The following is a 26488-nucleotide window of genomic DNA, read 5'->3' as shown; positions in this document are numbered from 1 at the left end:
TGGTAAGGGCAGAAGAGAAAAGAGGGAGGTCCAACTTGGTTGGATTCTCGCTGGGGAGAAAACAAGTAATCAGTTGGCTGTGACACTAATCATAAATGCAAACCAACACATACACAATATTCTGGATTGTGTGATTGGTAGATGTAAGGTTTGGGAGAGTGTTTGCAGATTTCTAGGAACACAGGAGATTAATTTCAGAAGCAAAATAATTGGAGAACATCACGAGGGTAGTTGAGAAACTTGGCCATAGACCTTTTCCGTCTGCAGCAACCGACTCAGGGGCAATCAGGGTTGTTTGTGTAGGCAAGTGAGCCTTTAGGTTTTCATGGTCTGTTCATCATGCTTCTTGGAAGGTCTTGGAGGGGTGGGAGGCGTTCAAGGCATATGAGGCAATGCTTGGTGCCTGGAGGGCACTGCAACTGGATGAAGAGAGGGCGGGTGTGTCTTGGGGTATCACGGGATGCATTGTGCACTAGCATGTGATGCGACCACGCAGGCACTACAGTTGCCTTGGGTCTCATGCTGGTCCACTTCATGATGCCAGGGTGCCCGGGAGGAAGCCTTGCCGGAGAGAACCAATGGATTCACAGGACAACAAAGTGGGTCCAGCATGTTCAGAGAGAGGCTCTTATTCTAATTGTTTTTCCAGGGTGCATATCGATGGCTGGCATGGTCTCCATTGCTCGGGTGATTTGCCCATGCTTCACAACAGGAACGGCTGTAGTCATGCACCCCTCATTGGATTTGGTGTCAATTAATTCATCTAGAACAGACTCCTTGTTGGTGACCATTGTGTGCATAAGGGGCTTGGCCCCAAGTCTACTGCACACGTGAGTGGTGTATATGCAGATCAATAGAGGGCTATTGTAAGTTTGCTTTAACCATGTCAGTGCCCTTTAGGTGTATCATATATATATATAAGAAGTGGGCCGATTGTGCTCTTAGGATGACTACATATACGCTAAAACGGGGTGGGGTGGGCAACAGAGAGTTCCTCTGGGAAGCATTTCAGGGTGGCAGTGTCTATAAAGGGAAAGACCAATTTTGTCCGGCTGTGAGTCTCCAAGTCTGGCGCCGGATCTTTTAATGAATTAATCTTTGATTGCACGCCAAATACCAGAGACCAATCTCTAACTGCGGGACCAAGTTTTGAACCTGTGATGCTCTGCGTTGTCTTGCTTCCAACTGGCTTCCTTTTATTCACGAATAGCCATGGGGAAAGTTTCAGGAATACTGATTTCTCATTTGCATATTATTTCCCCATTCCCCGACTATGGCCCCTAATAATTAAGTGACCCTCTACGCAAAAGACAGTGGGCCTCATTACGACATAATACAGGCACGGCTGCTGCCGGTATTCTTTTCTTTCCCGGCGCCCAGAAATGGACAATTACCGGGTCATTACGGCCTTGCCGAACCCGGTATTTGCCCATTCTTGGGCACCGGAAAACATTCTTCCCCATTCCCATTGAGCCGCATAGTGCTCAATGGGAATGACGAAGCCGGATGCACCAGCACCATTATCAACGGTGCCGGTGCATCCGACATGCTCTGCTCGCGGGTGCCACAATGGCACCCGCGAGCAGAACTCGTATTTTGCCGGTCCGGGAACTACTGTACCGGCAAGCTTACCAGTACCATAGTTTCCGGAACGGCAAACTTATAATGAGGCCCAATGTTTGCTCTAGTGTGCTCGGAACAGCACAAGGTAGATTGCACTTATCCACTAGTGAGGCAGTACTATGCTGTGAACGCCCCCAGCCAGCCCCACAGCAAAGGGCCACTGAGGGATCCATGGCCTCCCTTGAGGGCACAGTTCAAATCCTTTACACGGTGTATGGTAGTTTTTCCACCAGCCCAGAGTTGGCAAAAAGATACAATTTCCTATTTCTCACTATGGACTTCTGCCTCATGTTAGGCTGGATAAATTACAAGTAGAAAGCGAAGGTTCGTATTTTCACTTGGCTCACAAGTTAAAACAGCCTGATGAGCAAATATGCTAACCAACAATTCTTCTTGTGACCCCTCCATAATTTGCACGAACTGCAAGAATCTTATGTTATGGTATTTGTACTGCACCAACCACCACCGTAGTGGTCCTATGGCACCTGACATTCGGCCTCATTGCAAGTATGGCGGTAAGGCTACCGGCACTGTTGCTACTATACCGCCATACTAGGAGGTTTGCTCGCAGTTACCCTTGCAGCCACCAGGTCTGACCTGGTGGCCGTACCGGCACCCGCGAGCAGAACATGATGGTAGCACCGGTACCGTTATTAACGGTACCGGTGCTACCACCCTCCCCATTCCCATTGAGCCCTACAGTGCTCAAAGGGGAATGGGGATGTACCGGGCCCAGCACCCGCGAAAGGGCAGTTACCGGGTGCGGCTGGGCCGGAATAGGCTGGAAATTGCCCATTCGCGGGTGCCGGACCCTGATGCGAGTTTAGAGGTAGCCTTGCCGGTAAAACCGGCAAGGCTGCCTCCAACCTCGTAATGAGGCCCATTGTCTGAGAAGCAGCGTATTGTGACCCTGCCAGGCTGTCATCAGACCTTGGTCTTTGACTATAAAAGAAGAAGGATTGGGGGGATAGGAGGTGACAGAAATGGGGGGATTAGCCAGTGGGCATATAACTTAGTGGGGGAAAAACATATGAGGTGATGAGTAGGGATTGTGGTTGTGTTAGGTGGGATGTGTGTTTCTTAATTGTGATTAGTTAGTGGTAAGCGTGAGGGAAAGTGTAAGGAACATGAAGCCCGTTTCACAAGCAAAACCTAACATTAATGGCGGTATCTACACCAGACGATACGTGGTGCTAAATCTGGCTGCTGTGTAGTTGTGTCATGGACTTGAGTAGAGCTCAGGCAGGCCCTGGCGATATGAGGCTTTCCCCCGAAACTCTCGCTGTTACAAGGGAGAGAATTGGGTATGCCAAGCAAGTTGCCAGAGTGACAGGAGTGGCATTGCCAAGAGTTGAAGGTGTATAGATGAATGCAATGGGAAGAAAGAGGGAGGGGATAGGGGAGAAGGGCAGGTGCGGAAGCGTCCAATAATACAACATTCTTCAGCTGTGAGCTGGCTATAGTTCACCTTAACGTCAAGAGAAGATTGGGAGTGTCCTGTTTATACGGTAATATTTTAAAGTCTCCGAATTTATTTAGCCCTGTAAGTCCATGTGTTCCCCAAGGTCACTTCCCCTGTTAGGCAAGTGTAATCTTAAATACAAGTTCGCATATTTACAAACTTGCCCACAGCCCATGGTTCCATATGTCATACATGTATACAATAACGTAATCCATACTAAGTCTAACATGCCCAACTGGGTATAGAATGAGGTAAGTCACGTAGCAGCTGGTGGTCAAAATGTTTATTGAAGTCTAGGCTTGCAAACTTGAGCTAGGTTACTGTCACTTTTAATGTCATGGTGAGCGAACATTACAAGGTGATTTTATAATATTGTGTATATAGAACGTTTATTTCAGTACAAAACAATATACGTTATAGAAGGTCCACCATTGCATAGAAATGGATGGTAAGAACTGTGCAACACAGGAACATTGTTTCATTGTAATAATCAGCTTAATCAGCTGTTTCTGGTGCACTCCATGAAGTATTGCAGCATTGTAATGTACAATACTTGAAAGTGCAGTATGTATGTTAGAGTTAGTAAGGTATAGTGGACTTAATTCTTCTGCTTTGTTAAGCTCTTCTGCATGCTGTGTTATGTTGATGTTCACTTGAAATGTGTAACTGACACATGTTTACCATTCAATGCCCTTCATTAATCTCTGGTGGATCAGATGGATGGTAGGCCCCATTGCACCGCTCAGTGGCTTTGTCTTGGTCAGAGGCAATATTAACTACCAACTAACCTACAAGCCTTCGACCCTAACTAACACCACACCCCTCCACATCACCAGAATATTGACACACTCATGACTACAACCTGAAAGCACATGACATGCCTGCTTGAACCAGACTCAGTCACCACACAAACTCATTCTTGATATCAAACATATTGGACAGAGGGTATGCCCAGGCTGGATCTCACTAGACACATCACCTCCAAAGATACCTAGAATCTTATCTTCACTCGAGTTCTGTGTGTGGGGATCCACATGCATCAACAAAGCAGCAGCAGCCATCTTGCCCCCCTCTACTCCAACTTCCCATCCCAAGTAACCCCAGCCCAACCCATCTCTTGATGCTCCCAAAGCTCCAAGATGACACGAGAATGACAAAACTCCCCTTATGTACCCTAAAATAGGAGTCTTGCAACCACAGTCTAGAGACCCATTTCAGGATATCGCTAGGGGACGACTACGGTATAGAGGCATGCAGGCGTTCAGCAATGAACAAATGCCACTTTGGACAGTAATGCATCGAACATTCAATAAACCAGACTCTCGCATAGTTAGATGCCGTTTTCGATGTGGCACTTCATAGGCAACAACGGACGCAAGCAATTATCCTGCCCCAATCACCCTTGGCGCGTTCGGCAATGAGTAAATCCCTGAATACAAGGAGAAGGGAGGGCACCATGTGGAATCACCAGCTGATCTCTAATAAAAAGGGGTCATGGACTCTTGAATAGGCTGTAGGGTTTCCACACTATCCTTCTCATGAAGGCTAACGCCGCAAATTCAATAGCGAAAGAAGCCTTCTTGTATACGCCCCCGCGTCAAGATCTCATCTCTATGCTTCTTGTTTTTTGCTGTCTTCCCTTTGCGCAGCGTTTGTCCAGCGCTGTAATGAATGCAAACGATCTCTGTGATTAGTTAGTATTATGCTAATCTGAGCCTTGAATTTCCCTAAATCTGCATCATGTTGTCTGAGCAGCAGATTGGTCGGCCTTCTAAGTCATATTCCATTAGCCCGGCAGCTGCACGCGGCAACACGATAGAGCAGATATCCCAGCAAATAATCAAGATTACACGAGTTGTCTTTCTTAATGAACAACTGCTTGAGTGAGGGATTAGAGGCAAATTATGGTTTTCCTCTTTGCGCGCGGCCGCGCCAAGCATCTGCTGGGGAGGATGGGGTGCCGCTTCCTGCTTTGCTCCTAGTTTACTCCCTCTACTTAATGCACTGAGGGTCGTCAGACCAGGGGACGGGAGTCTTCCGTGCCCTGTAATTGAATTGATTCAATTGCTAAATAATTACTGCTTTGAGGCCATCTCCAACACCCCGAATTTCCCCTAAAACCAATATATAACACAGAGCCGTCAATAAGAGGTTTGAAGTGGGATTGTGAGCCCCTTGCATACGTGCAGACATTGGGAAAAAGCCGAGTGCTGGCAGAGTATAGCATTGGGGGGTAGGATCCTTCCTGTGGCCCTCATCTCACTATAAACTCAGGGGTGCCTGGGCTCCTCATACGCATACGAATAAAGTGTCAGCTTTGGTGATGTTAGCAAATTCGTTTTTTTTCCATGCAGCAGTCATTAAATATAAGTTTGATGGGGTCCAACTCTGGTCCCCAAGGGCCAAATGTATCCCTGTTTTTTTAGAACACCCACACGTCACACGTTTGAATACAGTGAATTTAAATTGCAATATTTTCCAAAGGCTACGCTTATCCTGAAAACATTTCTTGACTGGGTCCTTCCACTGTTTCAGTGCCCTTAAGATGCATATATATGCCCTTAAAAAGTGGTTGTATTTTTCCACAAAGCATACACGTATACGTCCTAATTGGGGGCATGAGGGTACCAAGCACTGTGACTCTCCCCGAGTCCCAGCGATAATCCATATTTTGGTGGAGACACCCTAGGCCCCCTGGATGGGGGCACTCACAGGCTTTAGGGCTGAACGCCATGTAGGTTCCAGATTGGCAAGGGCCCCATTTTGCAGTTGGTCTCTGGGAGCAGCAGGTAAGACTGTCACCCCCGAGTAGTTCCCTTATTGCTGTGTGCATGGGATGAATCGAGTCCGAAACTAGCTGTCGTGCAATAGCGCAGTGCAGGATTTCTCCAGCATGGAAGGCACATGCAAGCATGTATTGCATGCATGAAGACATGTACTGACCGGATCACAGGTGCTAGAAGCCCCTGGCAATGAGTCTGGTCATAATGCAGGCACGAAAATGACAAGAAGTGAATTTGTACTAATTAATGACCCCAGGCATATAAAGAAATGATGAAAACAATCCAATTCTCTCATATCTGCCAAGCTTCCTCTATTTTCCTTTCGCTGTCTTCCACTTAATCAACTGCTCTCAGTACTTTTATCTCGCTCTCTCTGTCTCCCCCCTCTCTCTCTCTGTCTCCCCCTCTCTCTCTGTCTCCCCCCTCTCTCTCTGTCTCCCACCTACCATCTCTGAATATGACTTAATTACTGTCCCCAGACAGTTAATGCATATAAAGAAATGTTAAGAAATAAAATACTCACACCTCAGCCAAGCTTCCTCTACCTCGATTTCCCTTTTGCTGCCTTCTCGCTTTATCAATTGCGATCTCTCTTTTTTTTATCTCTCTCTGTGTCTCCCACCTACCATATCTAAGTATAATTTAATTCCTGGCCCCATACAGTTAATACATAAAAAGACATGTTAAGAAATGTAATTCCCCCATCTCTACCAACATTCCTCTTCCATTATTTCATTTCTGCTATCTCCTCACTTTTCCAATTGTACTCTCTCTCTCTCTCTCTCTCTCTCTCCCCCTCTCTCTCCCTCCCTCTCTCTCTCTTTCTCTCTCTCTCTCTCTCTCTCTCTTTCTCTCTCTCTCTCTCTCTCTCTCTCTCATTCTCTCCCTGTCTCCCATCTATCGTCTCTCGCTTTCTTTTTCTCTTAATTTGTTCTTTTTTCGTTGGACCTCCCAACAAATATGTCCACTATTGTGGGACGCTGTAGGCAACACACTGTCATTTTCTATATTCCCAATCGTTTTGCTTTCACTGAACAAAAATCGAGACCTTCACTGGGGTCTGCTTCTGTTAAAACAGTGCCAGGCCTATGTTCCCCCCGTAGAAATGTGGACCCTAGTACAGCACAGCATCTAAGCCAGCTATTATGGTATGCAGAGCAGAACGTCTGCTACAAGACTATATAGGGCTTCATCACGGCCTTGGCGGTATCCCGGCGGTAACTTGTGCTGGGATACCGCCAACACAAATTGCATTATCACAACTCAGTCTGGCGCTACTAGCGCTGAATCCCGAGTTGTGGTATGGCTGTTACTCACCATTTTTTGTAGAGTCCATAGGACTGTATGGGCAGTAATGGCGTTATTACCACCGGCGGTATTAGCGCCACGGTAATAGCACCACAAATGGCAGAAAGGGCAGACTTTTACCTCCAGCAAAAACCTGGAGGAAAACCTCCCTCTTTTGCCCAAACTCAGGATTGGGCAGAGCGGCAATGCAGCAGTAATAGCGTTACCGCCACATTTGTGCCACCCCGCCCCAACCCCCTGATAACGCACTATGTACCATGATGGTAGGTTTCATCACAATTACAGAAGGTAATTGCTCATTTTTAACTGGATATTTCCATCTAAACGAAATCTTAAAGCAGTCATTTGATGACGGTATGTATGCCTCTTTACCCAAGTAGCTAAATAATGTGAATTTGAGTCCAGGTAGACCCACCACTCAGGTAAGAGGCGAACCCCTTTGTTTAGTAAAGACAAACCTTATTTATTTGCATTTGTTTAATTCAACCCTTTGCAAAAAGACACATTAGTTAAGACATTTCTCACATCATATTACAATTCTTAGTCAATTCATAATCAATTCATAATCAATATATTTCTAAAACCTTTAAAAGCATTTAAAATACACAAAACATCCAATTTTACACTTCATAAAACTTCAATTCATAATAACAAATCAAATAGAAAATCAGATATTATTTAAAAGAAAAACCGCTCAAATCATCCAGTATTTCCTATCATTTGATCCAAATCACCTTCCAGAAGTTTTAGAATAGACCAGTCTAAAAATAATTTGTGGCTTTTCAATATTTTTCCCCAAAACCACTCGGTATTAATTAGAGCTATATCAGGGACAAAGCAGAGGAAAAGCTTACAGAGAATTTCAGTGAAGACAAAGCATTCTAGCAAAAGATGTCGACTTGTTTCAATGTTTTGAAAACAGTGCCTACATACCCTCAGTGAACACTTGAAATCCTGTCTCGAGCCAGTGACTTCCCTAGTCGAAATTACATTCAGTTTAAAGCATAGCATGTCACAACAATGTTTTCTTGACAGGTGCTTTTTCAGGTAGAACGGCATATCATTAAATGCTCTAGTTTCATATTTTAAGTTATAAAACGAATGATAGCACACAGCTAATTCTCTATTCTTTACCCAGTCAAGCTCAAACATACTTTTCTTTTTGTCAATGTACACTGCTACCAATTTGTCAAGATTCAGGTCATAATCAGCCAACAATTTCATACCTGAGTGAAACCACTCTGTAAAAACTCTCGAGGAGTTACAAAAAAGCACTGAACGTAATTCCACTAGTATATTGTTCGCAGGAGGGAGTAGAAGAGATCTTAACAATTGCAAAGGCTTGCAGTCCGCCCATGATTGAAGTGAAATTAAGCCCACCTAAAGTCCGATCACCGATATGGGCGTTCCCCTAGGAAGAGGTTATCAAAGACTCTATTCTATTCCAGATATTTGAGAGTAAGCCCGATTCCACTCCATACAAAAGACGTGGGATCATTTTTTGATGGTAATATTTGATCATTGAGATTGCTGAACATCTACCAAACTTCCTGTCAAAGGCGATCTTACTGCATACCTACCAAAGGTTACAATGCAGCCAGCTTTACAACTTCTGCTACTTTACGCTTCCCAGTTTCCTAAGCCACGCTGCCGGATTTTGCTTTCTTAAATGGTTGTCCCACGTTTGGGGTGACTGTGCCCCTTATGACCTTGGTCACACTTTTCACAATCACCTCGGAACTACTCCTCTTTTGTGTCATGTTGAGAATGCTTCTGGGGCGTACAGTCACCACTTCCTTTTCCCTTCTGGACACCTGTTAGCTGTGACTACCTCATCCTGAATGGTGCTCTTGTCCTGTCGGGGAACTTGGTGTCCCAGGAGGAGAAGCGGCAGCCCAGGAGTGAAAGCTACAGGAGAGTCTGTGGCAGTAGCAAGGCAAAGCGGTAAATAAGTGCCAGCACTTTCCCCCAGCGAAGCAATGTTGCTGCTAAAATGAGCCGATGCCCTCTGAAGAGTCTTTCCAGAAGTGCTGGTATCACCGCAGCTGTGTGTGTGCTATTGAAGCCAATCCCCTCATCTGAATGCAGTGCAATAATTTCATGTTTGTGTTCACTTGGAGAGGAAAGTGACACACTTCACTTGGCTTGGACTTGCACATTATTAAGGGAAGGTTTCGCCAGCCTACAGGGTGACCTGAATGCTTGTTTCACAGAAATACAACAAAAATACTGCACTGGGAAATATGAAGCCAAACGTATTGATTCGAACAGAAAATAATTTATTTAACTAAGTAAGGGGAACTTATTTGGTTTAAGTGGAGGGGAGATCTGCTCTTCAGACATGTTTGAGGGGAATGCCCTTTTGGGAATAATTATTGTAGCCTTGTTCTATGACATGATGCCATAGTAAGAAAATATGTCTATACGGGCTTTGTTATGGCATATTTTATTAGCATGAAAGGTGAGGCCAACATGATAAGTGTTCTTGCTTGGCCACACTGGCCTATATTGGGGCAGCCAGTCTGTACATGCTTTCTTACTGTGAAATGGCTTTTTTTAGTTGTGAAGTCAATAGCATATATTGGCAGAGCCAGCATGATCATGTTTTCTTAAAGTATCTTTACTGGCATTATGGCCAATGCAAACATGAGTATGTTCCAATATGGCAAAGGCCTACAACCATTAGCTCAACAGATGTGCTGGGCTACAAATCCCATCAGCCCTATCCAGCATAGCCAATAGTGAATGATTATGGAAGTTGTGGTCCAAAACATCTGGCGAGCCACAGGTTGATGACCCTCTGTTACTGTTATACGGGAATACTGGCATTCACTGATGAAGTCAGCATGGACATATATGGACAAAGTCAGTATGAAAATTATTTGAATACTGGCATAAATTGTGGGAAAAGCATCATGAAAATGTGTTGGCAAATGCTTCTGTGTGCTGTTGGCGACTATGGATTTTTTCATGGGTTACTATAAAAAAAACATTGCAAGCTGAGTGGCTGTCTACCCACATTTTCACAGACAGTGTGGCATAAAAGGAACTCTTATAATCCATTCTTTTAAAAAAAAGATCTCAAGGTGGACCCACGCGAATCTGCCTTGGTTGCTTTGGGATCCCTTGCAAGGCTCGCTAGCTCCTGCATATTGGTGGGAAAAACGGATACCCACTAATAAAAAACCGACCCGCTGCCACTGAGAGCCATTATTTTGGGGGCTGTGATGATCATCACCTAGGCCACCCAGCATTACTGTGTGTGATCTAAGATTCCAGCAATCTGAGTTTTGGCTCCTGCAAGGCATGTCCTGCATAACAACTCCTAATGCCCTGGCCTAGCAGTTTCAAGCACTGGCCTGGACACCAAGAGGGGCAGCAAGTTGGAACAAACCATTGTTGATAACAGGGAGCCTTCGAATCTGGCAATAAAGTGGTTATATCAAAAGGATGGGTGCTGGCCCTTTGCCCTGGACTGCACCTCCTGAGGTGGCCGACTTCACAGAAACCTACGAAAAATTAAAAGAATGCTATTCCATTTCAGAGCTGAAAATACTCATGGGAGATGAGCTGCAGGCATTATGACTTTTATGGGCGCCCTTTCCACCAGCGAACACGTTGGAGTCAACAAAAAAACACCTGTCCTTCTCAAGAAAGAATACGTGTAAATGTAACCAAATCCCGTGAACTTCCCAGATGCGTCACTATTGCTTTTATTTCTCTTAAGGAAGTCTGTACTCAATACGCTAGGCATGATGTGGTGGGTCATATTGTATTTGTATAGCACTCATATGTCTCATGCGAGATCTTGGTGCAGACAATATGGACCGAGCAGTACGCAGCCAGCCTGCAGAAGAGCTTCACATTTGACTCTACTGTGGACGTAAGACAGTGCAGAGACTGCAGGCCGCGAGAGGCGGGGGCATGCCGTGTCGGACCAGCAGGCCAACTGGCTGAAGCATTTTCAAAGCGGCCTACAGGCCACCCTCTTCATGCCCGTAGTCCATTGAAGAAGATATAAAGGCACTGACGGCTGATGCCTGATAGGTATGATGGGGGCCCAGCAAGATGTCCATTTTAGGAAGTAGAGAAAACAAATGGAAGCTTTAGTGATACTTCACCATCCCCTAAGGGTCGAGAGGATGCCTTCACCACTTTGAATACCGTGGTCTGGACAGAAGGAACTTCTTCAGATCCTCATCCAAGGAGACATCTCAGAAGGAAAGATCACCGGGGATGGAAGGCCATGCCAGATGAGAGCATTTCTGATTTGGCCGGGTTAAGCGTTAGCCCACTGCATGACATCCGGTATCGGGCCTCCGGGGACAGAGGATGAGCCTTGCTGGGGGCTGATATCATTGCATTCTAAAGCCCCAAACGGCCATGTAGTATGTTATTTCTGGCATCTTCTGCGACCCCCATCAAGCCACCAGAAGGGGAGCCAATGGGGCACGAGCAAGTCTTTGACTCTGCTTTTCTTGTGAGCAACTGGGATCCAGGGCTGCTGAAGCCCTGCTCTTGTGTGCCGTCTCTTTCACCATTACTCCGTCGACAGTACACAAAGCAATTGCCAGTGACACTTGAGAGCGGGAGAACCAGTTTGTCAGAACATTGTGGTGGAAAATGGTTCCAATAGAGTTATCAGTTCAGTGAAAAAATAGTGCTTGCGCACAAATATTTATATCCCATTGCTCTGAAGTAAGCTCATTTAAATGGGCAAACCCCCACTTAATCTTCTTTAGCAGCTAAAAAAGTTTCAGGTGTTAGGCCCCCCAAAATATACATGCATTCAATACATTGACAATCATATGACCTTATTAGAAATTTGACAGGTTGAGAGCTATGGTTTAAAAACCAAATATGTGCAGTTATACCTTACAAAGAAGGCAAACATGTTTACCTACCCTAGAACAATGCCCCATCAATGCGATGCCCCAGGTGACCCATAAAAAAAGAAGGTTCCATTTCAGGTGTAGTGTTCGACTCAAACTGCTTGATGTAATCGCCGGTTTGGTCTTGAACGCTAGCGCCCAAAATTATTAGTTAAATAAATAAAGGTATTCAATTCTTGAAAACTTCCAATGCCAGTCATTCTAGTTACCGATCATCCTGCGACCTGTCATTCATAGAAATCTCAGCCATTCACTATCACATATAGGGGGTCATTATGAGTTGGGCGGTAAGGGATACCGTGCACCGGTAAGGAGACCGGTGCCGGTAATCCTTTACCGCCCAATTCCGAGGTCCCTTAGCGGGAGCCTGAAAGAACGTGTGGTCTGACCACACGTCCTTTACGGGTCCTGCTAAGGGACCAGGGCGCTAATAACGGTACCGCAAATTGCGGTACCGTTATTAGCTACTTCCCCATTCCCATTGAGCCCTATGGGGGCTCAAATGGGAATGGGGAATGGTTTCTTCAATGGGGACTTACCGGTCCCTCCAGGGTCGGAATGCACCGATAAGTCACCATTGAACAAGGCCGGTGCCGGACCCGTTATTGGAGGCTGCCACGGCGCAAATAGCACCATGGCTACCTCCAATCTCAGAATGAGGCCCTGTGTCTAGAGTGTAGGGTCACAGGCGCGGCAGGCATACTTTTACATCACTTGAGAGCATGCTATTGTGTCCACTCTCCTTGCCTGTTGCCTGTGTCCTTGCTCTCTGGGACTGTGACACTGGAACCAACATTCTTGTGTTTGGAGCCGATGGATGAGTAAATGGGCCTCATTACGACCCTGGCGTTAAGGGTTTAACGGCGCCGTAAAAGGTGTCAGTGCCGTTAAACCCTTAACGCCTGATTATGAGGTCCCTTTGCGGGACCCGACCTTAACGGCTGGTTTTTCCAGCCGTTAAAAGTAGGGACCCGGAAAGGGACTTTGGTGCTAATAATGGTACCGCAATTTGCGGTACCGTTATTAGCGCCTTCCCCATTCCCATTGAGCCCTATGAGGCAAAAATGGGAATGGGGAAGGGCCATGGCGGCATGGGGAATTACCGCCCCACCAACCTCGGAATGGGGTGGTAATCCCCCATTCCGCCATGGCGGACACCGGCATGGACCATGGTGCTAATAGCACCATGGTCCTCCGCCTGGGTCGTAATGAGGCTCAATGTGTTGTCGAGTTCCAAACGCCAGTGCTTCAATGGGGCAATGAAACCTAGGAATTGGATGGGACTACACTCAGTGTGCCCTTTCTGACTGTCAGTAGGCACTGCTGTCTCAGCACAACATCATGCTGGCCTTCTGCTGCTGGAAGCCCCCTCAGATACCTTGAAATAGTCCTACAAACAAGATGTTCTTGGGTGGAGTAGGTTGAGCGTTATGTTCACTTCACTGCACAAGTGGCACAAGTGTATCAGCGGGGCCATGACCCAGTGACTGGGTATCGGATGGTGAGCCCAATTGCGCTAACATATGGCGGTGGTGGCATTGGGTTATATTCTCCTCAGCGCTCCTTTCCTATGAACAGTGGGGGATTTCAAAGGGTGGGGCTTCCACATGAGGCAGAGCAAAGATAGAGAGGAAACAGATATTTTACTGTAAATCCTCACTTAAATCCACACCAGAACATTACACAAAACTTAGAATCCTAGATGACAAGGGCACAGACCGCCCTCATCACTAACCCTGCTAACGCGTTTCCAATATCCTGCATAGCCACCTTCAAACACCAAAACAAAACACGCGTACTCCTACGGGAGCAGAATCCTGAAGCCGGCACAAACTGCACACAACCTGCAATCCCCCTCTAAACCAAACGCACTATAAAAACCAAACCACAAACACAAAAACCAACCCATACACTCTCATGCACAAAACCTTGCCAAACAATGACATATCAAGCAACACACGCAGTGCACAGTGACTGTTTTTTCCGAACTGAAGCTACCAACAGCACATCAAAGGTCTTTTGCACTGTCCCTCTCAATCCCACTAACCAACCCTCCTTTTCAGATCCACCAGAGAGCCTGGAGACCATGAAACTGACAGCATAACACAAATTACATTGAGCACAGTGTAGAATGTGCTCTGTCCCCAGATTTCTTTCCTCAAATTGCCTTTTCATTGTTTTGGTCTCTTGAGATTAATAAAATATGAATGATCTTGTTTCACAGCTTGGCCATGCTTCTTGCCACAACACCTTCTGTATTTTCAAAATGTATCGGGTAAACTGTAGACAATCCAGCAGCCATTGCCCAACCACCCCTACTCCTCCAATTCTCCAAGGCTAATTATGTGACCATAGGCTGTACAACATGTTTCTAGCTGCTGGCCAATGTTACCTGCATCCCTGCCCTCTGGGACATTCACCCGGGGACTTGCAGATCCAGTGATAATGCTTGGAGGGGGTTCAACTCCCGCAGAGACAGAGAGACAGTGTGTCTGTGTGTGTGTGTACCTATCTAAAACTATATCACAGTTGTGCAACACTTCTTCTTACAATTGTGTCATCCCTGAGAGTTCTGTGATGTTTCCAGCAACAAAAACCTCTTGACCCTCGCTGGTATACACAGTGGTTTGGGTGTGTGCAGTGCTGCACGTGGTGTAGGAGGGCTTTGATACCAAATGAATGGATGCCAAAGAGCTTGCCCCTGCAGACAGGTGCTTGACACTATGTGCACACGACTGCTTCAACTTCTTTTGTTACGATCCTTTTGGGCACATTGATATAATCCCAGAACCAGGAAGTTGATGCCAAGATTGGAGGGATTCATAGATAACTCACAAGCACACACGTTGGCATGCCTCACATCCTTATTAAATGCAGTGCCACCAGGTCCCTGCTTCGCTGGTGGTACTGCCTCCTCAATCTCCTCCTTTTCACTCTTTCCATGAGGCTCCTCCCCATCACCGACTCCTGCTCAAGCTTCTTTGCCACTCCCTCGTGTTCAGGATTTGTTGGAACTGAAGGCTGTTTCTCAGTGTGGCTCGCCTCCATGTTCAAGAGGATGTGTAACTCAGCTTCCCCGCTTCAAACTGGAAGTAGGAGAACATTTCCGCAAGTATCAAGACCACTGTACTCAATGATGGAAACCACATACTCTCATTGCCATCTAATCTTTTCTCAAAAAAATAAAAATAAATATGCAGAAAATGAAACCAGGTACAAGGAATGTCACCATGTAAATTACTAATATGCACCTACAAAAGGAAAATGCTGGCAGCAAACATTATTAACAAGGACAAAATAATGTTGCCTGCAATACAAGCCACGCAAACTAAAATAACAAAAGAAAACGTGAACTTTACTTATAAAAACAAAAGCACATCAAAGGAAGTTTCAAATATAAAAAAAGAAACGGCTTTCCCTAACAAAGAAATCAAAACACATTAAGCTTTCTCTTGCTAAAGTAATGCCAACAAAATGTTTTCCCTAAGAAAACACAAGTCCTGGTTTCCCTAACCAAGAAAACAAATCTAAGTGCATGTTCAGAATTAGAGAGTAAAAAGAAAGAGTTCATTAACAAAATAAGTGACACAACAAAGTACGATTTCACTTACTTTGAAAAAAAACACATTAAACTTTCCCTAGCTAAAGGAATTAAGGTATAACAAGAGTGCTCCTGAATTTCAAAGGTCCTTGTCTCGTCTCTATGGTATCTCCCGGTCAGGGATAACAACAACTTTACTGAAGGCAGCAGCCCAACCTACTGCACGATGGGACTACATTTTCTGGGTGAGTTTTACACTCTTTCTTTCAATTAATACTTTACCCATTTTTGCAATTTCAAACAATATTGATAAGTTTTATTTATTTTGTGATATTCTTGGACTTTTAAAATCCTCATTTTTAAATTCACACAATGTGCATCAATCTTGATAGGCGACATTCATTTCAATATCTGGCACTTGTGTAACTGGAAAAATGTGTAAAGTATTCATTGCAAGAAGAAGTGTAACACTCAGAAAATGTGGGCTGCAGCTTTCAGTAAAGTCTATCTAAAGGAATGCCAACAAAATGTTTTCCCTAAAAAAACACAAATCCTGGTTTCCCTAACTAAGAAAACAAAACAAAGTGCATGTTCATAACTAGAGAGTGAGTTCCATAACAAAATAAGTGACACAACCAAGATTTCACTACAAAAAAAGATACTGATTTCCCAACGTTACTTAAGAAAACACATAAAGTTCTCCATAAATTAAATGAAGACAACTAATAAAGGTTTCATTAACAAAACAAAAACCAAAATTAAGAAGAATGGAGTTTTCATTAATATAACTTAAGAGTACAAGGAAGAAATCCATCCACAAAGAATTGACAATGCAAAGGATGGTATCCTTATCAGAAATAAACCAGTCACCCCAACTACTCGAACGAAGAAAATCAAGGCTGACCTAAATAATATAAACAGGTCAAAGTTTTGCATAATATGCTGCCTACATCCCACACAACATTATTCAACTCCTCCCACTTCCTGCAGCATAACAAAACCCAGAAAGGGAATGGGTAGTTTCTGGGTTCCTCATATGGATCGCCAAACTCGGTTTCCACTTTATAACTTCCCCAAATGTCACACAACTACCCGATGCCATCCGAGCTTGCGTGTCCCGTCTGAATCCTTCTGTGTGCCTGAATCCCACCTACGCCATATGAGAGTAAGCCATACATGAAGCTTGAGTGCCACCATTCACCCACCGGCTTATGCAAATTCCACTGATTGTGGTGGGTGAGGCCAGGGCGATTTGCGCGTCACTTTTAGGGAGATCCGCCCATGATTACACCTGAATTCGGAAGGCTGCCTCCGAGACTCACTAGAGACCAGCGTGAATGTCCACTCCTGAAATGTACCTTTATGAAAACAATGCATTACCCAAGGAACATTTAAAAAGACACAAATAGATATTTTTGACAAATATACCTCTTTAAACCAGTTGAGATAGTCATTTCTGTGGCTCAAACACTGTGCTTAGAGTGGGGCTTCCCCAGAATGCGATGCTGTCCAGTCTGCTTCAGTCACTGCAGACAAATGGTGGTCATATCCAGTCCTACAGCTATGGGGTGTATCAGCCACTTTTACTCCCTTAAAACGGGCAAATACTCCCAAATAATAAAAATAGGGAGTAAAAATACACCCAACAAAGAATTGGAAGCAGACACGTATGAACTTGTGCTCCTGCTTTCAATCATACAGCTCCATGGATATGCTTGGACCAGTAGTACCACAGGAAGAAACTGCTATTATTACTGCCTGATCTGAAGAAATAAAGATGTATCTTTTAATATGTGTGAAGAACTAGCTGCAAAAGAATAACTATTACAAAAACATTTCCGTTCTCCAGTTAAAACATTTTTACTTGCTTATAAAATACTCTCATTGGGAATTGAACTTACATTTTCACTCCCTAAAAAATAATTTTGATCACAACTTTAAAAAATAGGGAGTAAAATACTCCCACTTCAAAATCTTATTTGGAACACTAGTCATATCCAAGTCGACATTACCATATACAGCGCTGCTCCCTGTTTGAAAATCGCCTGCAAGTTTTATGAACGGTCCTGAGGATGATTCCACTGTCATGAGACTGAAGCATAATTGTAAAATGGCCCTTCCCGGTATCCGTTCCAAGCTGACGCATGTCATGACCAGATTTCCAGATTGGTAGGTAGTTTATTTTTCTAGGTCATTCATGAAAAGAGGTTTCAGCTCTTAAATGCAAACACTTTATAACTGGCTCGTTTCTTGGCATTGAGCAACTCAATTTAATACCACATGGCCCTGAAGACCAATTAGTGTTTTAGACATGATTAGGTCCCATTTCAATCTGTCCTTAGCTAACCCCACGACCCCACACAGCCAGATCCCTGTGGAAAGGATGGGAGCCTGAGCTGACCTTGCCAGGCTTTGAACCTGCAAACAGTGGCCTGCACAGATGCTGTGGGCAAATCCTTGGAAGGCTCAGCTGCTGCCATCTGTTATTGGACTTTGGCAGAAAAAAGCAGGGCGAAAAGAGATCAAAATGAGACTCTCAGCCCCTCGTCACCGCAGAAAGCGCCCGGGTGAAGAGTTTGTTTACTGCTCGTTTGCCATCCTTGAAATGTACACAGCCCTATCTGAGGGCAGTATACTATGAAATGGCTGGTACCTTCTGCATGATCTCCTTACAGTTCATTAGTCATCTTGTGTGCTGGTTTATTCACTCTTCCACGCACTAATCACTGCGATCAACCCGCGCAGTATGAAAAATCTCATTACCGTGGATAAAAATCAGAGGCCATGATAAGAAAGGGAAGACAGTGGTCTAAATCTCATCGCAGCTAGATGTCCTTATTACAAGAGGCAAGCAATGAACTGATAGCGAAGGCGATCATCGAGTGTCGGAAGGGAGAGCGCGATGACGCGCGCACCACATGCTACTCAAGAACTAGACAAGGCCTTCCTGTATCGATCTTTGTCCTCACGCCACCCGGATAATGCTTTGCGTTAAAGCTGAGTCCTCCCTATCACAAATGCAATTATAGCCCATTACCACAATCTGCTGTGGAATTCCACTGCTATCGAGTACCGAGTCCCGGGAGGATAGCTCAGCGGCAGCGTGCGCGTCTTGGAAGCAAGACGACACGAAGCAGCAACAGGTTCGATCCCCGGGTCCGCGCTTAGAAACCTTCGGGTGTTTAAGCGCGTTATAAATACGTAACTAAGACAAAAAAACGCAACTAAGAAAAACAAACAATTCCTGTAACAGCGCCTCGATGCCTGCGGGCTGTGTGAGCGCTTTATAAATGTAAATAAATAAATAAATAAATAAATAAATAAAGAGTATTGATTACGGCTAACCAGCTAAGGACATTTGGAGAAACAATTAGCGAAAGCAATTGGAACATTCTGCGCATCTATTCCACCACATGGTGCATGTCTGCATGCAGTTTGCAATAGATGCATAATTCTGGCTGCATTGTCAACTAGAAATGCATGCACTACGATAAAAAGGAACAGATATAGCTGCAGTTCGATCTAGGCCTGTGAGTGTGATTGCAAGTTTTACGTAATTCTTCCTATGTGTGTACTCTAGGGATATTGCAGCACTAGAATCCTGCCAGAGTGCTCAGCGGGGACCTTAAAGAGGCCTTGCTCAGTGGGACTTAAGTTTGGAGATCCAGCTGCATTTGTGTAAATCTGTCAGAAATATGGACCAGCCCATCTATTTAGAGGTCATTGTTGCTATTCAAAGTGTTATTCTTCGAGGTCAATGTCCTACAAGTCCCGCCTTACTAAGTGAACGGATTTGTCTAGAGCTCCTCTGAAGATTGTGTCTGCTCTATTTCCCTTACCCAAATGTGTGGTTGGTTCTACATTGCTTTAAATGGGCAGGTACTGTCAGGCCCCAGGACCAGCACTTCCTGGAAGTTCTCAATGCTTTCGTTTTAGTGGGAAGGATTTGGCATTTTGTAGAAAGGTGTGATGTAAGACAGATACCAATGAAAAGGAAATCTTCCCGTGCCAAAACAGATCTTGCGAAGGTGATCAATTGAAGTAACTTTTCAATAGAAATGTTAAGTCAAGTGAAAAAGAGCGGAGATTTGTTTTGTATCCTCCCAAAATCAAATCATAATTTCTGGACCAGATGAACGCTGTGGTGCAAATGGCATTCACCTCAATGTCGGGGGGCGGACCTGGCCCGTCATGTCCCACAGCCTTCACTGAGGCCCTTGCTTGCGGGCCGTTACCAGCCATGTCGCCCCCCCCCCCACCAGATGCGGGGGTGATTGCCATAAGGTCATTGGATAACTCTGAGATGGGTTCATAACTTACTGCATGGCTATTGGAAGGGTTGGGCATCAGGGACCAAGGGTGCCATTACTCTCTGTTTGGATTCATTTGCTGGAGCTCAGGGGGAATCTCCCAGTCTTGGCACTGGACCCGAACGGCAATAAAGAAGCACATTTAAGATGTGCCAAGAAATGCCCTAATTCATTTGTGTAAATGATATGATAAGTTATTTATAATGCTCTTAATACCCAGAGGTTTCAAAGTGCGGAACGGGGGATCGAACCAGTGTTGCTCTGTGTTGTCTTGCTTTCAAGGCGAGCTCCTTACCCCTGAGCTATCGTCCTGACTCAATCTGCCATGTGTAGGCTCTGTCACACGTAAAACACCTGTCATGTCTATTATTTACCTCTGCAGGTTGATGTGGTGGCCTGATCACCTTATAAAAAGGCAACCGATTCATTCTCGTGAGAACCACATGTGGCCCATCTCTTTGCCCAGGATGGTCTTGGTGGTAGTGTGAAATGACTATGACTGTAGGTATGATTTTGGCAAACTGAATTCCAGTAGAAGACTAGGTTGGGGCTTCCTTTAGATGGTGGTGGATTGAACTTTTATCAGTTTCACACTGGCCGAAATGACTGTATATAGTTCAAGCCAAGGCTGCGCGGCCAGAGCCCTGAGCCCAATCTGTTTGCGTCACCAAGAACAAACACTTAAGGGGAATTGTTGGCATTGCTTCATATGCCTATCCCTAGGCTTTCACCAGCCGGGTATGTGAGGCCAGCACTTAGATCATGGGCAGGAGCAAGCCTAGGCAAAGAGTTGATATGGTGCACCACTTATGCCAACCATTATTTGATGGAAGCAATATGGCCTTGGACTTCATGATCCTGTACTGGAGTCCATAATATTGCACAGACACAAGAGTGAGGTTTTGATACCCGAGGTTGAGAGCGCTGAAGCTGAGGGCAAGCAGTGAGCGTGTCCCATGTGGTATGCAGAGACCAGAGCACAAGAGCTCAGATGAAAGACTGCATCTAAATGTAGAGTCCAGGAGGGAAAACAGCCAACACCGTCCTGTGCTTCCAGTGCCTTTACATCCTCAGAGTTTTACATTTAAACTTGTAGGCCCAAGCTGGAGAAATATCAAAGCTGACCCCACCTTGCAGTCTGGGCCATTGTCAGCACTGGCTAATTGTCTTCACCCTCAAAATGTCTGAGTCTAATCAGAAGACCAATGTTGTGAAACAGCTCTCATAATACAAACCTCTAGATCCTGGGTTTTGGCAGCTAATCTCTACAAGCTTTCCTAACTAAAGTTTCTTGACATGTATTAATCTTTTAAAACATAGGGAGTCATTACGGGTTGGATAAACGTTCTGCAGAAATAACGGCAGCAGTAAGCACACCTCCCAACCCTGAATTGGGCAGAGAACCCGGCTGTGTTTTGCAAACACCTCCAGATAAACATGTATCGCCAAACTCCCAATCATGCTCTCCTAAGGCCGTTTCCCTCGCTGTTTGTCAACCATTCTAGTATCTCTACATCCACCTAAATTAACTGTTTATTCTAAAGCTTGAATATGTTTGATCGTGGTTAGGGTATTGGTGTTTAATGTTTACTGTATTAGCGATTAGTAAACACATTTCTATATTGTAATTAATGTGTCTATATGTTGAGGTCTTTGTATGACTCTAAAGAATTATTTCCAAAACGTTGCATAAGGAGGTGTGTGTCAATCTCTCAGACGATAAAGTATCTCTCTGTCCTTAAGAACTGTAGTTACTTTTTTATTTTATTTATTGTTTTCTTGTTAGACGATTATACAATAAGAAAATACTGTTTCAAGGCGCCCACAGGGAAGGGAGGGCCAATACATTACAACAGAAATATTTAAGAGCAGAGGGAGGAAGTGACAAACCTACTATGCCTTGTGAGTATTCAGAATGTGCGAGTGCAGAAAGGAAGAGGGAAGAGGGGGTAGGTGCTCAGGGGTCCGGGTTCGTGAGTGAGTCATAGACAAAGTGCAAGGAAAGTTGAGTCGTATGCGGCCTGTTCCACTGGAGGTGTAAGTGCGAGCCTCCAGTGCGGAGGGCGTGAAATTCTAGTGCTGTGGATAGACAGGAGCTGGGAAGAATTGGTGTGGGAGGTCAAGGCCTGAGGATGCATAAGGGTCAAGGACACTGATTCAGCGACTGCGGGATTAGTAGAGACAAGAAGGAGGGAAGGAGGAGGAAAAGAGGAAAGTCTTAAGGAACTTTCGGAATTTGAGAAGATCCTGCTCAAAATGTAGTGGGAGGGGAAGGCTATTCCAAAGGAAGGGGCCCACTGAGGAAAGTGAGCAACACCCTGCCCTCTGTTTAGCAAAACGCTTTACACACAAAGAATTGGTGCCAGAGGAACACAATGGTCTAGAGGTAGAGTATTTAGTGAGATAAAGTTTAAGATAGTTTGGTCATTGGGCCCAGACAGCCTTGTAGATGATGCAGAGGGGTGTGAATTTAATCCATGCAGCAACTCGGAGCCAGTGAAGACTTTTTAGTGCTGGAGAAATGCGGTCCCCGGGCTTAAGGCCAAGGATAAATCTCGCTGCCCTATTCTGTATAAGCTGCAGGGGTCGCAGAGGGGAAGAAGGAAGATTAAGGAGGAGGCTGTTACAGTAGTCAAGTCTAGAGAGAAACAGGGCTTGAGTCACATTGAGCCACTGGGGGAAAGTGAGAAAAGGTAAAATTCCTTTGAGAAGGAAGAGCTGATAGTTGGACTTCTTTGCCATGTCCTGAGTGTGAGGGAAGGAGAGGGAGTAGTCAAAGATGACTCCAAGGTTTCTGGCTTCAGTTGAAGGTGCAAAGGGAGAGCCTAAGGAGGAGGCCAAAGTGAGTGAAAGAAGGATGGAACAGGAGCCACAGTGGGAAGGATCTCAGTTTTACAGGCGTTGAGGCAGATATCATTGGAGACGCACCCGGGCTGGATGGCATATAGGCAGTCAGGGATGATGGAGGGTGAACGAGGGTCAGGAGGGAGTCTGAAGAAGAGCTGTTTGTCATCTGCTTAACACTCGAAGTTGGAAGAGAAATAGATGAGGTGTGCAAGGAGAGCAAGTTAGATGTTAAAGAGTTAGGGGGAGAGTACAGAGGCCTGCGGAACACCACAGGTGGAGATGGAAGAAGGAGAGGAGAAGCTGGGGAGTTGGAATAAAGAGATGCTAGCAGTTCTTCACAGGTGTTCAGAAGAGCAGTTTCCATGCTTCTGGATGCTTGGAATCCAGATTGATGGTCATGGAGGCCACCAACAAGTTCAGTGTGAGAGTTGGGGCAAGGCCAGTTTCTCAAGCAGCTTCCCCAAGAAGGGGGTGATGGAGATAGCTTGATAGCTGACAGAGAAGGAAAGGCACAGGATTTTCTTTTCAGGAGTGGGCACACAAGGGAGTGCTTAAGGGTGGAGGGGAAAGATCCAGTGACAAAAGAGTGATTGCAGAAATCAGCAAGAGCAGGGGAAAGAGAGCCAATGTTATCCTTGATGGTTCTGGATGAGCAAAAGGAGACCTGTTTAGAAGAGACCTTCATGGAGGATAAGAAAAAAGAATCTTAAAGGAGGACCCCTAAGGGTCCCCACCAACACTGCCTATAAGGAGCTTTGTGCTGCAATAGTACAGTACAGATGCCTTTAAGAGGTATGGAGCAGACAGACTCCATAGTACAGGTAGAATACAAAGAATAGAGTTCCAAAATACAGAGCCTAAATTAATGAATGAGTGTGAAAAGGCTCCACTCATTCAGGGTTAAATGTAAATGTCCAGAAGCCCAGCAAAAAGTGCTGTGGGGTCTCACTAGGAGAGGGGTGAAGGATACAAATTATATATATCCCTAACACCCAGGGCATGGGCTGAGCTGGCCGCTTGCTTACATTCAAGGCAGTGGTAGGGGTATGTATGCCATTGTAGTGAAAATCAAATGTTGGCACCCATGAACCCACAGTCTAATTTCTTAATAACTGCTATGTGATTAAGCAGTTTGACAAGCAATAGCATCTTTATAAATAACCTGTGTTAAAACACAAAGGAAGAAGCACAAACATTACAGGGTATTTGTGTGGTAGTCTGGTAAAAAAAGAAATAGATTTCAAAGAAAACGAGTGAATGCAAGTTTAAGCAGCATTTTTGAGCTGGGAAATTACTTTTCTTTCCCTATGAAAGTGTAAGATGCACATTTGGAAAACAAAAGTGTGGCCAGCTCATAGAAAGCCTGCTTTTAACAGTGATGGCCGCCACCCCAGTGATAGTCATGGCCCATTGATTCCTGTGGTGTCCCTTTCAGGCCAGAAGAAAGGAAACAGGCTGAACAAATAGAACTGCAGACCTCTGAGTGACGGCAGGGTAAAGGAGGACAGAGCCGATTAGATCACCGAGCCCCCAGCTTCCCTCAGCGAAGATGGGGCCTCGGAAGAGCATTGTCAGGGCTGAGGCAGGCCGGGTCCGAGATCCGGCCAGACATCTGATGGCGGATCTTCGAGCCACAAAGAGCCGGCCCATTGACCAGTATTGTGAAGGACAGAGAACCCTGACGTAATGTGGTTTGAAGATGTATGACTAACGAGTGCCTAGTAGGACTGTAAGTGGCTGAAGCGTGGATAACCAAAGGATGGATTAGGAAGGATGCTGATTTGAAAAACTTATATCTGATAGGTTTTGCAGCGGATCCAACATTGATCATGTCAAATATTTTAATTAAATTCCCATCACGGGAAACACTTTCTTTCATTTGAGCGGGTAGTTGAAACGGCAATGGATCGATGGTGCTACTAAGACATTTGAAGAACCGAAATCAGGCCTTCTATCTTCATAAGGTGCAAGAAATTCCACTAACAATTGCAATCAGATAGACATCATTATTGACCACTTCTCAGCCAATAAGAATGCTAGGAATGTCGTCAATAACAGCTGCCATTGACTGCAACTGCAACATTCAGACTTAAGCAGTAGGTAGCTTGTGGATAAGCAGTGCTCTGGTGTTCCAGTTTCAACATGTCAAGGGCCAGAAATATGTAACATAGTGTGAATAATCGTGGTGGCATAGAGCACCCTCCTGCTATACTGTTGGCTTTGCTGCACGTTACCCTGTCTGAAAAGAGGAAGGGTGTTTTTAGTGTGCTAGTGGGAGAGGCGGATGGGAAACCTGTGCTTGGTTTTGAAGTACCTGATTCCGGAGTGCCGCACTGGTGTTCTGTGTCTGACTGTGCCACTTAGGGTTATGTTGATCTGGAGGGGAAAGCCCACGAGCTAAAAGATCACTGCCCTCTGAGTCGGGGTTAGACGCTGATCTCAGTTCATGATTCCTGAAGGACAAGCACAAGGCGTTCTGATTCCGGTAGAATCGCAGTCCAAAGTTGAGTAATCACCGTTAAGGATTCGCAGTAATTCTATTTTTTTGTAATTGGTTATTTATAATGCACTTAATATCCAGAGGTTTCTAAGCGCGGACCCGGGAATCGAACCTGTGTTGCTCTGTGTCGTCTTGCTTCCAAGGCGAGCGCGTTGCCCCCGAGCTATCCTCCCGAGAACCCGCAAATCAGCCAATCCCATGCCATGTTTTATCCAAAGACCTTCTCGTCCTTCGTGGTACTCAGAACAGGAAAAGTTGTTCACAGTCCAGGAGTAGTGACTATCATGCATCATGTAACCAAGGCCACCCAGCAGTTACATCTAGAGAAGAGCTTGCCTGAACACATAGAAAGGGCATAATCCATTGCCCCTATGCCTCGCTTAGCATTACTTTCATCTAGCTACTTCTATCATAATAGCATTATTCGTGCAAGTACACATTGCACTTCCGCCTATGCTAAGATAATAGGGCAGAGGACAGAGTCTCACAGGCCACACAAAACCCAAGAGCGAAGTTCAGAGAAAAAAGTCACAACTGGCTTCAAAGCACAATATATGTGTTGCAGAGGTAACACAGGTCGTTTAAGGAACAGGTCAGAGGGTCACTAAGACCGCATGAAACGAATATGAACGTGTTGCTATATGAGTGCTCTTTTATATTTTGCACCCACTTAACCCCAGTCAGGAGGTGGTGGTGAAAGTGCGCCATTCTGCTGCATTTTCGCACGATTCACAGATTGCATATTTTGTATTGTGTTTTATGAATCTCTATTTGCGACTTTTCGCGCTTGCACTGCGGACCCTTGACTTCTGCAAATTGCAATGCAAATGCTGCAGTCTCCTAGGGCGCTTTTGCATTGTGAATTCTCTTGGCACATTCACAATGCGCTTTCGGTTCCACTGCAAACTCGCACCCACTTTGCACGTCTGTGGCTTGTCGACTTGAAGGTAGAAAAATATCTTACAAAAGTCCCTCAAAAAAAAAAAAAGAATCTTCTAAGAAAAGCCATCCTGGATGATCACCGGGAAGACAGCATTTCCTTAATCAGAGCAATATATTCCCTGAGGTAAGGACCAGCAAGCGTGAGGCGTGCCATGTACACCGCATGGTCTCCCTTTGTCCTGGACTAGGCCACTCAGGAGTCAGCTGTGGAAGTCCCCGAATTCGCATTTTGGAATTCAGCCTGCAGTGCATTGTCAAAATATACCCAGGCAAAAAAGCT

The 26488-nt window shown here is 45.1% G+C and overlaps 1 protein-coding gene across 4 annotated transcripts in view; it reads right to left on the bottom strand.

Annotated features, from left to right (window-relative positions):
• The window catches only part of NFIB (nuclear factor I B), an 870278-nt gene that overhangs the window by 811372 nt on the left and 32418 nt on the right, over positions 1-26488 (bottom strand). The window lies entirely within an intron of this gene.

Source organism: Ambystoma mexicanum, chromosome 6p (genome assembly GCF_040938575.1).
Source record: "Ambystoma mexicanum isolate Mex_15411 chromosome 6p, UKY_AmexF1_1, whole genome shotgun sequence".
NCBI lineage: Eukaryota > Metazoa > Chordata > Amphibia > Caudata > Ambystomatidae > Ambystoma > Ambystoma mexicanum.
Note: the sequence above shows the minus strand (reverse complement) of the source record. Positions and strands in the feature narration are given on the sequence as shown.